A 14,595-nucleotide genomic window follows, 5' to 3' on the forward strand; every position below is an offset into this window, starting at 1 on the left:
CCTTTGTAGGTAACTCTCTGTCTCTCTCTTGCCGCCTTTAGGATTCTCTCTTTATCATTTATATTTGCCATTGAAATTATGACATGTCTTGGTGTGGGTCTTTTGGGGTTGATCCTGCTTGGGACTCTCTTTACTTGCGTAACTTTTATCTTTCCCATATCCGGGAAGTTTTCTGTCATTATTTCTTCAAATAGATTTTCTAATCCCTGCTGCTCTTCTTGTCCTTCTGGCAGCCCTATTATACGCATGTTACTTCGTTTCATGTTGTCCCGAAGTTCCCTTAGGCTTTCCTCCTGCTTTTTAATTTTTTTCTCCAATTGCTGTTCAGCTTGAGCTTGTTTCTGTACCTGATCTTCTAACTCACTAATTCGGTCCTCTGCTTCTTGTAATCTACTGTTGAAACTTTCCATGGTGTTTTTGATTGTAGCTATATCACTTTTCATTTCTTCCTGATTCTTGCATAAGTTGTTGATTTTCTCATCCATCCGATGTATAAATTCCATGACCATTACTCTGAACTCCTTTTCGGTCATGTTGCAAGCTTCATTTTCACTAATTTCCTTTCTTGGCGACTCCACATTTTCTTTCCTCTGTGAGTTATTTCGTTTCCCCATTCTGGCTATTACCAGAAAGCTCAAGCTTCTGTTTGCGTGGACCTGGGCCGTGTGCTGTGGGGACTTCGCTCCACCCTAGTTTCACTGAAGTGCACTGACACTAGGACGTGTGGCTGTCTTTGGTTGGTGGGAACCAGACTTGCCCAGGATCAGTGTCCCCAGTGTTCCGTGTGGTCTCGTGTGCACATTTAGAATCAGGGGCCCTGTCTGCACCACACTGTTGGTATGTGCCGAGAATGAGATCCTTAGCATGTGCCAGGAGTCAGAGTTTCCCTGTGTCTGCACCAAGACTCAAGTGTCAAAGTCTCTGTTGCCTTGTGCGGTTTCTCGTTGAGAATCAGGGTCCCTGTGTGTGCACGCACCAACAATTGGGGTCGCTGGCTCTTAGTGTGAATGCGCTGTGAGTCAGGGATCCCAGGCAGCTGTGTCCGGCGTGCCAAATTCCCTGAAGTGGGGCTGCGTCCTGTGTGTGCTCTCTCTACTGAGCCAAACCGGCTAGAGCGCACATTCTTAAAAACCTGAAGGTGAGCCGGCTCAGTGCACTCTCCCAAAGTCCCAGAAGGGGGGCGGAGTCTGTCCTGCGCGCCAAATTCCCCAAAGGGAAGCCCCTCTTAAGAATCTCCGAAGGGGGAGCTGTGACCCGCGAGCCAAATTCCCCAAAGGGGAGCCCTCTGTGCGCACTGACAGATTTCCCCGAAGGGGAGCTGCTTCTGTCCCGTGCGCGAGCGCGCGCCAAATTCCCTAAGAGGGAGCGTGTCCCTGCGCAAAGCTCGGCAGCGTGGGCCAGGGGCGGGTCTATCAGTTACTATGTCGCTGTCTGTGCGCGCGCCCGTGAGCAGCTTGGGCGAGGGGCGCGTCTATCAGTTACTATGGCGCTTTCTGCACGCCTGTGGGCGCTCAGCAGCTTGGGGGAGGGGCGGGTCTATCAGTTACTATGGCGCTATCAGCGCCTGCGAGGAGGGGGATAGGCTCTTTGACTCACGGAAATCTGCCGGGAAGTCTGGATTCTTGTTGTTTGTCTGAAGCTGTGATAGCAGTTCTCTGTCCCCAGTGGCTGCAGGGTCCTGGTTTGTGTCAGAAGCCAGGATCCGAGTCTCAGGCAGCTCTGTTTCCCAAGATGGCGTGGTCTCTGCGTCCGCACCAACCGCCGAGAAGTGTCCGCTTTGTGCGCGGGGCTCCGCCGTCTAGGGCTGCCCTGTTCGGGAGCCCCTTGGAAGACCTGCAGAATCTAACTGACCCTATCTCATACACACACACACACACCACACACATCTACACTCTCCTCTATGGGTTCCTCACTCACACTCTCTCTCTCCCTACCTTCCTGCCGGTCGCCATCTTTTCCTCTCGGGATTCTTAAGATATATTCCCAGAAGTGAGGATTGCTGGGCCAAATGGCAGTTCAAGAAACCATAAAAATTCTAGAAGAAGACATAGGCAGTGAAATCTCAAACATCTCATGTAGCAGTATTTTCACTGATACATCTCCTAGGCCAAGAGAAACAAAGGGAAAAATAAACAAATGGGACTACATCAAACTAAAAAGCTTCTGCACAGAAAAAGAAACCACCAACAAAATGAAAAGGGGACCCACTGTATGGGAGAACATACTTGCCAATGATACATCTGATAAGAGAATAATTTCCGACAACTTGATTTTGATTCAGTGACACTGATTTCATACTTCTGGCTTCCAGAACTGTGAGACAATACATTGTTGTTTTAAAACCACTAACTTTATGGCAAATTTTGACAGCAACTCCAGGAAACAAATACATGGCACATGGCCTCAAAACATATCTTAAAAAATAGATAGAAAAAGGACAAAAAATAAATATTCATTGGTCCATGTCTGAATGTAAGTGAGGCCAATTCCTTCTCTCCCGCTAGAACTATAGAATCAGCTTTGGAGCTGAGTTAAGAAATAATTTGATCCACACTGATTCCCAATAGAGGAACTCTTTCTAATAACCCTTCTCTTGGTTGACCAATTAACATTTACACAATTCCTTTTAGAGACAGCAAGCTCACCGTTTTTAAGGCAGTATATTCAGTGGCTGGCCAGCCAAAATGTCTTGGGGAAAAATGCAAGTGTCCTGGTAAAAATGGAGACATACCTGTTTACTCATTTGGCAAATGTTAATTGAGCATCTGCAATGTGTCAGGCAACACTTCGTGACAATGGGGTACAGCATAAATAAAGAGAAAAGAAAGAGCACCTATAATTTGTTACAGCAGCCACAAGAAACTAATACATGCCTGATAGAAAGTAAGTGAAAATAAAGCTTTACATGGTGCCCAATGAAAGAAATCAATAATGAGAATAAGGGAATACTAAAAAGAAAAGAAAAAGACCCCGAGGTTGGTTGTTGATAATAAAATGATGAACTTCATGGAAAGAGGATAATTTTTAAAAAAATGAAAAATCAGGACCAATATTAAAGCAATTGCTTTATCATTCATGTTGAAAAGCCATTGATAACCTCTGGGTAATGGAAAGTAAATGGGTTTTCATGCAAGTAGAGTTGTTTTAAAAGGGGGAATACAAATACCATATATTAGTTAATTATCATTTGGTTCTTCTAAGAAAGGGAAAAATCCTGAATTCTATTTAATACATATCAATATAGTTCACTCATCTGTTAAGTTTCCACATACCTATTATCTTAGTTAGCATAGTGTTGAACAAAATTATTTAGAATATCACGTTGTGTAGGGTGTTTGTGGGAGAGGCAGAGGCAAGAATTGGAATGCCTGTGCCTTAAAGACTAGATGAGCCAGATTACGGAGAGCTTGCATGGCCTGGATGAGATATAGTAACTGGGAAACAGGAGGCACTAACTGTGGAAGTTAAACAAGCAGAAGGAGAAAATGGCCACAGGGTCATTAACTGAAATAGTTTAAAGCGGACTAGAAGTAGGGGCCTGGGAGATGTGAGGTTAATGAAGGAATTAGTGAGCACTTGAAATGTTTTGTGCAGTGATAAACAGGAAGAGAGGCGAGACAATTAAAATAAAGAATCCACAGAACTTATTTGACCTTTTGAATAAAGGGGAATGAAGAAAGATAAGTCAAATATTTCTCCAGGATTTTCAAGGTGGGTGATTGGAGAAAACGTGAAAGAGGAAGAAAAATTATCAAGGCAAGGTGTGTAGGATAAAAAAATAATGAATGTGAACTTCCAAATAGAAATATTCAGTGGGTAAATTAGTCATCCAGAAACGGAATAAAATAACAAGAAGCCAGAATTTTGACTCTCCCAATAGAAACACACCCAGGGCCATCAATCAGTTTTATATTCTGACTTGCTTTAGCTGTTAGTTTTAAATTTCTCTCTGGTTCACTTTCTCTGACACTGACCAATAGTGGGAAAGATGGCCATAGGAGGCTGAGCATAAAAAAAAGATGGTGTGCAGCTTTGGTGAAGTCTTCTATTGGCCTAGATGAGAAAGAATTCTGTCAAGCTGAACCTGAGAAACAATGTTTAAAGAAGTCTGTGATTGATGTGAGAAATAATATTTGTAATGGTGGAACTCATTAGCAAGTAGTCTCTGGAAAGAAACTGTTGGAATGGATTATTTGTTCATGGACACGATTTCAATGTCAGTGGCACCCTGGGATGGTAGAAAGATCATGAGGTTGCATTTGAATTGAAATTTTAGTGTTCTATTTAAAGGTGTGGGTATTGGTCAGGATACTCAAACTATCTGTATATTGGTGTCCTCAGCTGTAAAAATAAATATATTCTTCATAGAGATGTTGTAAGGATACAGTATACCTACAGTGGAAAAATAATGTGACAGTGTCTACCACAGTGCCTGGCTCTTAGGATGTACAATAAAAGTTAATTTCATTCTTTATACCCCATCTACCACTCCCTCCTTCCTCCAGCCCCCACCCCCCAAACACATACGGAGAAAAAAATACTTTTAATAGGTAATACCTAGTTAAGAAAAATGATCATATTTATATTGCCTTGTGGACAAAGGCTCAGATCAATGCATAGGTAATAAAACTCTACCCTCAAGCTTATATTGTGGTACCTTCAAATCCTATTGGGTTGAGTGAACATTACATAGAGGTAAAAAAAAAAAATTAGAAAATATGTAAGAGAAAACAGAAAACTTTTATTTGGAAATATTGAGCTCTGTTGTTCAAATTTTAGCCTTTGAGAATTTATTGGATTACCAACTGATTATATGAGCATTTTTCTGCATATAGAGTATAGTTCAATATAAAGTTTAAAAAATTTTAATTTTAAAATGTAGCAAAAGTAATAACAACTGCCATGTATTAAACATTTAATACATGTCAAGGGTTGTGAATAAATTATTGCACTTAATCCTGTGAAAACAAACATTTCACCTCCTAGTTGATGAAACAGTCCAGTGTTTAAGCACACAGTGGCAACATCTATATGTGTTAACACTAAGAAAATAGCTTCACTGTGCCAACACTTAATCAAGTCTAGGAAGCATAGAACAATGGCTCTGAGCATTTGTTGGGCCTTGCTCTAGCGTTTCATAAGCCAATCTCTGCTTTGCAGTAATTTAACTTTTTTTCTCTATAAATCAATACAGTAAATCAGCAAATGTGCAGATAATAAAAAATCAATGCACTCTGTCATATGCCCCAACCTTTCTTCAGATTATTCTCACTTTGGGGAGAGCTAGTGCACTAGGATATTAAATTCTTGAAGAAATAAAAAGACAAATCTAAGCAAAATGTCACGTGGGATTTGGGGTCACTTCAGGAAGTGTATTTGTCTCAGAGCACCAGTAATGTCTTCTCTCATATTGAAGTTATTTTTTTAGTCATTCTGATTTGCATTTCTCTTCATAATCTATTTTCACATATTTATTCATTACATTTAAAATAATATGACTTAAAACTCAAAGAAACTTACTCCTTAAACTATCTTCCAGTTGTAAATACTGGCAAGTACATACTTGTCTTTCTATCCATTCTTTTTATTAGTTTGCATGATTTGATGGGTTATTTTTAGAAATGGTAAGTTAAAAACATAAGAGTTCACTTTTATCTGTGTTATAACTTTGCATTTAAAACTGATAGTTTAATTGAAAAAGGATTTCTTTAGAATAGGGAAAACGAACACAATCATGTGGAAAATATTTTCTTGTAATAAAATATAGACATAAAATGTATTTCAGTAATATGTAGTGTTTATTTTAGACTTACATGCACACTCATAATTGATATACCCTAAAGAAAAATATCCCATGTTCTTTTCTCATTTGTTTCTTCTTTTGTTTTCTAAACAAAACCTAATGATAAGGTCCAGAGAAGAAGCATTTGTTTTTTCACAGAGCTAGAGAATGCATTTCTGCTTTCATAAATGCCAGACTGTGCCCAAACCAAAAAGTTCCAAACTCAGTGATGAAAGGAGCCTGAAAGCACTGTAAAAAGGTTTTAAAAATCCAATCCCATCCCATCCCATCCCATCCCATCCCATCCCATCCCATCCCATCCCATCCCATCCCATCCATAGTTAATACAATCCATTAACCACCGCTTTAGAGAGTCTTGACTATACAAATTTTAGTATCTATTTGAACATTAGGGCATGTAAGAGGTAATAAGCCAACTTTTCAAAAAAGAAGACGGACACCCAATTATGAGGCTTTCCTTATATATGCTGATTTTTTTGAAATAGACATTTTGTGATTGTTGGTTAATACAAATAATCTTTTGTTTCTATGCTGGAGACTTGGAAAAGGAGATTAGCGTCTTATGATGTCTGTTTATACTGTTGCTGGTTCCAATGACTTCATTGTTTGGCTGGGCTAAATATCTTAATTTACATATCTTTATTTCACCTAACAGTGTTTTAAGATCTGTTGTTATGGAAAACTCTGCTTGCTTTGCTGAATTCATGACTGTGAGGAGCAACATATTTATGATTAATGATGGGAAATATGCTTCCAAGATGTTTTTATTTGCATTTATAGATATAATTTGCTAAAGGATTTATGTGAACACTAGTCATAACTGTTCTGATCAGATGTTTGACTATAAAACATTTCTAAATGCCACACTACACAGGCTAATGATCTGTTCATCTGAAATAGTATTCTGAATCCTGTCAGTGATCTATAGTTTAGATTTTTTTTTTTAGAGATGCTCTATAATATCCTCCTGTTTTAGCATATACCTAGAAAAGAATAAGTTCCCTGGACAATTAGGATAGTTCAGAGAATAAAGCTGAGGATGGAGCCTGACCTATAATCAGGACTTAGTGGGAGGCCCAGGGTAACTAGAAGTTAACCTCCAAAGCCCAGGTCAGAGTCTACACACAGCTGGGAAAACCAAGAGCACAGAGTATTGTGAGTAAAAGGGAAATAATGAGGAAGTCACTTGTAAGATGACAAAGTGTTCTATATGATTAGGGAGATCCATGAAAAATTGAAAGACATCCTATCTAGACAGATAAAAATGAATGATGCAATTTTTATCACTGGACCGTCTCAATTTATAGATAGGGTTGTACCCTTCAAGGGAATATTTGTAAATTCGTTTTTCCTCACATAAAACTCCTGCCTCACCTTTGTCCAATGAATACCTGACTATTTTTTTCTCTTGGCCACCTCTTGTAGACTTTCCAGGTAGCTTGGCTGGTTCCATGATAAGTATATAAGTTTTTCTCTTTTTTTTTCTTTTTATCCTAATCCTTGTGTTTATTATTTAGCTTTATTTCCTACATTATTTTTGGAACTAGGAAGATTATACATTAACAAGTTGTGTCAAAGCAGAAATTGAGCCAGACAAAGTTAAGCAGGGAAGGAAGAATATTTTTTCGGGCTCTGGCAATAGGTGAGAGAGGCTGAACTTACCTCCTCTGAAACAAAAGGGGAGGGATTTTACATGTGGGGTGAGCTAGTGGAAAACTATTGGAGAACATTGAGATGAGGTTGATCAATGGGATGTTTTGAGCACATCCCAATTATACCTGAGTTTGCAAATGTTTTTCTCTGTGATGAAGCCATTGTGTTTGCTAATTGCTGTCTTTCAAATTTAGACTCCTATTTTCCATGGAGATGGGGAGGCGGGGGTGGTGGTGATGGGGTGCTATCTCCTTAGATGTATACTTTCAAAGAGATGGTTCCCAGGTCCTTGAGAAAACATTTCCTGGTTATAAAACCAGCAAGAGGCTGGGAGAAGATTAACACACATTTCAAATGGTCAGAGAGAGAATTTACAATTGCAAGTTTTCTAAAGTATACCCTGTAAGTATAAGAAAGTCAGGCCTATAGTCATGAAAAAACCTGTATAAAGTTTAGTGAAACTGGAGGGAGAATTAAGTCTATTTTGGGTGAATGTTAATTTCTTTTTAAATATTGGCACATATTCATCGTGTATTGGTTGCATATTTTATATTTGAATATAAATGATGCAACACACAACAAATATATGAGTGTAAATACTTCACACTGGCTTTAATCTTGTGTCTGTGTTCTGAACTCCATTTTCTACTTGTAGACCTCCATTATCATTTATTGAGCCAAAATTCACTGGCGTTCTCCTTGTGCCAAACACCGAAACAGCTAAGACACGGTCCCTGGCCTCTCTCCACTGGCTACGAGAATGCTCAGGCCTCTGTTGCTTAAAGGTAGCTGCAGTCACAGAAGAATGGGTGGGCTAGTGTATCATCCAGCAGCCTCACTGCCAGCTGATCCCTGTACACACAGTCCAGGGGAATATACAAAGCAGTCAAGCATTCCTTTGCCCAGTTGGTATATTCCAGTGCAGAAAGAGGCCACAGCCCACAGCGGGGAAATGCATATTGCTCCTCCACATAGTTCAGCTTATTCCCGGCTCCCCAAGTGTGGGGATTCTTTGTTCAGAACTCTAGAGCTGCACTGTCCAATATGGTAGCTACTGGACACAGGCACCTGTGCACCGCTTGAAATGTGACCAGTCCAAATTGAGAAGTGCTGTAATTGTTAAATACACATTGAACTCTAGAAGCTCAATTTGATGTAAAAAGACAAGTAAAATATCTCTGATAACATATATATTTTTTGCTCATTAAAATGATAATGATTTGGACACATTGAGTTAAATATCAAGGTGAATTTTACTTGTTCTATATTACCTCTTATAACTACTACGAAATTTAAAATTACGTATGGTGTATTCTATTTCTACTGGTCAGGGAGGCTCTAAAGACTTTCCCTCCTTCCCCGGTACCTGGACTATTTTCCTCCTTCATTTTGGTCCTCAGGGACCAAAGGCCCTCTTCAAGTTCTGCCTGTCTCTCTTGTTCTCATAGCAGCTGAAATGGCACCTTCTCCCTATAGCACCAGGTTACTTATCATTGATAATCTATGCTGTATCATCATATTCCTCACACTTAGACACACTCCCTTTTGAATTTACTCCCCAATCCATGGAGTTTCTAATTAAACGTATAGTAATTAGAAACAATCAATATCCATTTAATGTCCTATATTCTCATAAAACTGCTAGCTGAAAACCCACTGCCTTCATTTTATCATCACATTCCTATCATTTCAATTGAGGGAAGAGGAAAATGCAAATAAGACAAGGAAACACAAGTTCAGAGAATCTGAGAAAACCCGAACATTCTTAATCCACCCCCCTCCCCACCTCCACCCGTCATTAGCCCTTAATCAAGGGGCTGGAGCAAGTTACTAGGTGGAGCCTGAATTCGCTTCTCTAAAGATGTTTATGTGAACTCAAGGATAAGTTGAGTAGAAGATTTTCTACTGTGTAAAAGCAAGGGAATGATGAGAAATATATATTTTATTGATGTACAAAGCTTTTTTAATCTTCACAAAGACTCCTTTTCAATGTTGTGATTGTTCCTCTCTTGTAAAAATGATGTCCAAAGGCAGGATCCTATTCACAGAAACTTGTCAATAAGCACCCTTGATAAATGAGTGGAAGAAATCAGGGTATTCGCTAGAAAGAATTGCAACCCCATGCTGACTTCAAGCAAGTACAATTTAATGGAAACATCAATGACGAAATATTTCTCTGGTCAATGTGCAGACCTATAAATTATTAAATTCTCCAAGGCTGTGAAGGAATGGTAAAACTCAGTTTTCAAAGTGTTTTAGGTAAATGTGCTTTAAAAGAGTTGCCGCTTGAGGCATGCATAGAGCAGCTTACTTTGTTCCCTTGTACAAGGCTAATCGAGTAGCTTAGAGCATCATAAGGATGATTGTCTCCCCCGGGCAATGGAAAACACAACTTTATCTTTCATTCTGGCACACAAGCGGATTATACTCGCTGCTAATGCACAGGGTGAGTAAGCTCTTAAATAAACACTGAGAACAAGGTTTTATGGAGGCGGATTTTACAGTTAGTTGACACGCACTGTCTTCCAACAGCTGACCCTGCAGCGCTGGGCATGGGGTTCTCCATGTGCTGCACATCCTGTAGACTTACTTGGGTCCATCCAGATGCCAAGGTGAGGAGCTTCGCCCAGAGAGACACCGGGTAAATAAGCTTCTCTTTCCTCCAGCTTCAAGGATGACATTGAGACTATATGGACTGCAACAGTTTGATGAAACGAAACATTTCAGTTCCAACAAAAGGAGCCAATACATTACTTGCTCTGAATAATGACACATCACAGATGTTACCTCAGAAAAAGCATTACACTATTTCTGTATTTCAAATGTAAAGGTCATGGGTTAATTCAGGATTCCTCAGTCTTGTCACTGTTAACATTTGGGCTGAATGATTCTCTTTTGGTGGGTGGGGGTGGGGGAGGTGCTGTCCTGTGCCTTGTAGGAATTTTAGTGGTGCTGTTGGTGTCCACCCACCAGAAGCCGGTAGCCCCAATGCCTGGGGCGTGACAAGCAGAAATGTCTCCAGACATTGCTAATGTCCCCTGGGGAGGAAGGCAGAACTTCATGAGCACCACTGATTTAAATTAATAATTCACAGACTTCACTTACATATGTATGCACTTATTGGATCTTCATCAGGGTGTACAGGTGCAAATCCTATATAAATAAAAGGGTTATATGCAAATTGACCCTAACTGCAGAACGACCCGGACGACTGCTGGACCAATCACTATGAGGAGCACTGACCACCTTTTAGTCCCTTTCCCCGGCCAGCAGGCTCCGATCGCCTGATGGTGAAGGGGTTACGGGGTGGGTGGCGGGGGATGCGGGCAGAGCCAGGCCAAGGCCCCCACCCCGCCAGTCGCCCCACACACAGACGGTGACCCGTGGCAGGGGTGGGGCTGGTGGGTGGGCGGGAACAGCCAACCTCTTGGTCCCTTCCCCTAGCAGTCAGGCACTGATCACCGGATATTGAATGGGGAACCAGGGGTGGGTGGCGGCGGGAGGGCAGGGCCAGCTGTGGGCAGCCAGGGAAGGCCCTGATTGCAGGCCAGGCCTAGGGACCGTACTCACACATGGATTTCATGCATAGGGCCTCTAGTGATTACATAAAAATCATAACATATTTAAATACTTTATAAAATATGTGAAATAAAACTCCAGTGCAGTCAGTATCAAGGAAAATCAGAAGGGACAATAATGATTTTTCTCAATTATGATTCATGCTCAGTTTATTTTTTTGCAAATTTGCTTAAAGTATTATTATGTTAATTAAAAAAGCACCCATCATTATAATTAAACAAAACATAGTATTTTAAAGATGGTTGTTGAGCAAATTGAATGAGCTGGATGCTACTCCAAGGGTTTGGGCTGAAGTTGAGAAGTGAAGCAAATGGGTTCCTGCCCTCATGAGCTTAGAGTATAGGGGTTCAGATAATAAACAAATAATCATGCAAGCAAATATGAAATTAACAGTTGTGACATGAGCTCTGAAGACAAGGTTTGCAGTAGGGACACTTCTCCAAACAGTGAGGCATAATACTGTTGTAGGTGTTCTTATTCGTATGCGGCAAAAATGTTTGCAGCGAAAATGCTTGCAGCAAAGATGCTTACGGCAAAGATACTGGACACATTATAATACATGTGCTACATAACCATACATATGTCACATGTCAACAATGTTCATGTCATCATTTAAATCAGTGCTGGTACTCATGGGATTTCAACCGGGTATTGGAATAGGTAGTTGAAATCAAGGTACAGGTGATCTCAGTTACTCATGGAGGCAGACAGTCTCTTGGCTTCAGGTAAGATGAAGAAAGGCTGGGAGTCAGGGTGAAGTGTCAGTGCATAGGCCGGAGGAAAGAAGAAGGGAGACTGGAACAAACCAGACAAATGTTATACAGCAAAATAAAAGACCCTAATGTATTATAATAAGAACTATAGTTGAAATATTCACACGTGTATATACACATACACACACATACACATAAGATTTTACATAACAAATTTATTTGGTGAAAATCTTATAAAGAAAAGGTCTTGAGACTTCTAATTTCTGAGCATAAATTGTCCTCATCAGCAAGATGAGTGAAAATAGATGATGATTCATAACCATGAGATACAGGGGTGAAATTATATTTATAGGCTATCTAGCAGGTACCCAAGTCCCATGGGGAAAAATGTCATGACAAAGATGCACATTTTTCTTGATCGTTAGGAAGTTATTTCCGACTCCTGTGGGAAGTCCAGCATGAGGATTGGGTTGCTGAGGAAGGTTCTCGTTCACATGGAAACTCGATTGTCTTATAGCTGAAACTTCTGGGAGACTCACAGACTCCTGGCCACCACAGCAGGGCAGGAAATAACGGGAGGATCAAACTCTGTCTTTTTACTGGCCATTTCGTTGGGCACATAGTCCCATGGTATTGCCTAATCACATAGGGGAGAAAATTAAATATTTGGAGACTATTAATATGTCTGCTGCGTATACCATTATATACTTACAGAAGTGTTTGAACACTTTACAACAGTGTTTGCATCTAGTACGGTGGTGTTTGTGATGGAAACAAAAAGAGAAGGGCCTAAATGGTCATCAGTATAGACAGACATGGTTAAATATGGTTAAATGCACCCATAGCGGGGAACACTGTGGGGTGACACACTATGGGAAAACAAAACAAAACAAACAAACAAAAAAAACGAGGAACTTTTATTGTATGAGCCTCTGCTGACGAAATTGGGAATTGGGATTCAAAGAGAGACTTTATTTTATCACTTGATAGCCATCTGTACTATTTGGATTGATTGCTTTTGAATTTTTTATTTTTACATATGCATTCAATCAGGAATTGATGAATTAGGGGGTCGGGGGTTAAGAGGGGTCTAATATATAGTGATGGAAGAAGATTTGACTTTGGTTGGTGGGCACACAGTACAATATACAGATCTTGTATCATAAAATCTACACCTAAGACCTATATGATCCTATTGGCCAATGTCACCCCAATATATTTAATTTAAAAAGAATTGCTGAATTAATAGGTTAAGAAATATGGTTGTATTTTGACCATTCAGAAGCGAGGCATATTATGAATGTAACAATATCATTAGAGCCCATTCAGAAATCACAGTGTATATAAAAAAGAATCTTTAGAAGCACTACAAGCTCAAAACAAATTTAACTTTTCCTTCCTTCCTTTTCTTTTCTTTTCTTTTTTTTTTTTTGCGGCTAAAATCGTTCAGTGAGCTCAAACCCCAACTGTTATTTTGACCATCAATTATCACTGAATATTTATAGATAGGCTCTTTTTCAGCAATCTCAGAAGGTTAAAGCAAATATATATAATCAGTCTATTATTTGCCAGAAGATGAAGTGCCATTGAGGCTTGTAATCAAAGGAAAAGGGTTCCAAAGATAACTTTAGCACTGGCTGGTGTTAAAATGTTGAAAGAGCTTTTCAAATATAAGATAAATGTATATATTTACTTACAAATCTAGTCAGATTTGGACTTAAAAAATACAGCCCTTCGTGTATGAATATGATTTTGTTGATGCACCACCACAGGAGTATATTATAGGAATTATATTTTGTAGGAGTGATGGATTTGTCTGGAGTCAGACTTACACAACCTGGTGCACTTAGAAGTAATTCTAAGCCTTAAGAGATGCTTCCTCTGGTCACAAATTTTCCTCTTTACTTAATCAATACTTCCAGTTCAGATAGAAATTGAGTGGCTTCCTCAGGGACACCTTCTCTGACCCCAAGACTAGGTCGGATCCCCTAAGTGGACAGTGTAAAAATGCTTTATGCTTTGCCTTTGCTCTACTGATTACACCCTGCAGTTAAAGATTTGTGTTTGACATGGCTTGTCTGTTTCACATGATTGTAAGCTCCGAATGTGCCTTGTTCACCATTGAAAACACATTTCTGATTACAGTGGCTGAAACATAGGAGGTTTCAAAGATTGAATGAATGCATGAAGCAAATGTATGTGCTCCTGTTCATGTGTGTGTCCCATCCAGAGCAGCCTACAAGAAAAGGCTGGGGATACTACAGGAAGAATAAAGAGTCACGTTGTCTCTCACGTGCAGAGAACTCAAAAAGAATGCTGTAGTGTGTTGGAGCTTGCTCTGAACCGCCCTGCAGGACTTGGAGAGCCGAGGCGTGTCCAAGTGTGGTGTGAATTTTGAAATCATATTCAGACTTCAGAAAACATACTGCTGCTACTGGCCGGTTGTGTCTGTTGGCTATACTGATTGGAGTGGGCATGGGCATAGATACTGGGATTACATCTACTCCTGTCAGCAGGAGTTGAATTTTCCTAAAGAGGAATGAAGGTATATACTGTGGGGCTTTCAAAACATTAATCAAGGAGAAGCAGAGCATTAAGTAACACGGAGATAGGTGATTTGAATTAGCAATGGGGTCATTTCTGGGGACACAGTGGGAAGGACTTGGTTATTTTTTCTCTTCCTGAAAACATTCTGTTTCATTTGCAATCTTGTAATTTCTTCTAGACTTCCTAAACCAGATTTTCAACCGGTGTGCCACAGCACACTGGTGTGCTGCAAGAATTTTAAAAACATGCAATAATACCTGACTATTTAGTCAGGGGCACTGACCTCTTTTCCCTTAGATC

Source organism: Cnephaeus nilssonii (genome assembly GCF_951640355.1).
Source record: "Cnephaeus nilssonii genome assembly, chromosome: 20".
Classification (NCBI taxonomy): domain Eukaryota; kingdom Metazoa; phylum Chordata; class Mammalia; order Chiroptera; family Vespertilionidae; genus Cnephaeus; species Cnephaeus nilssonii.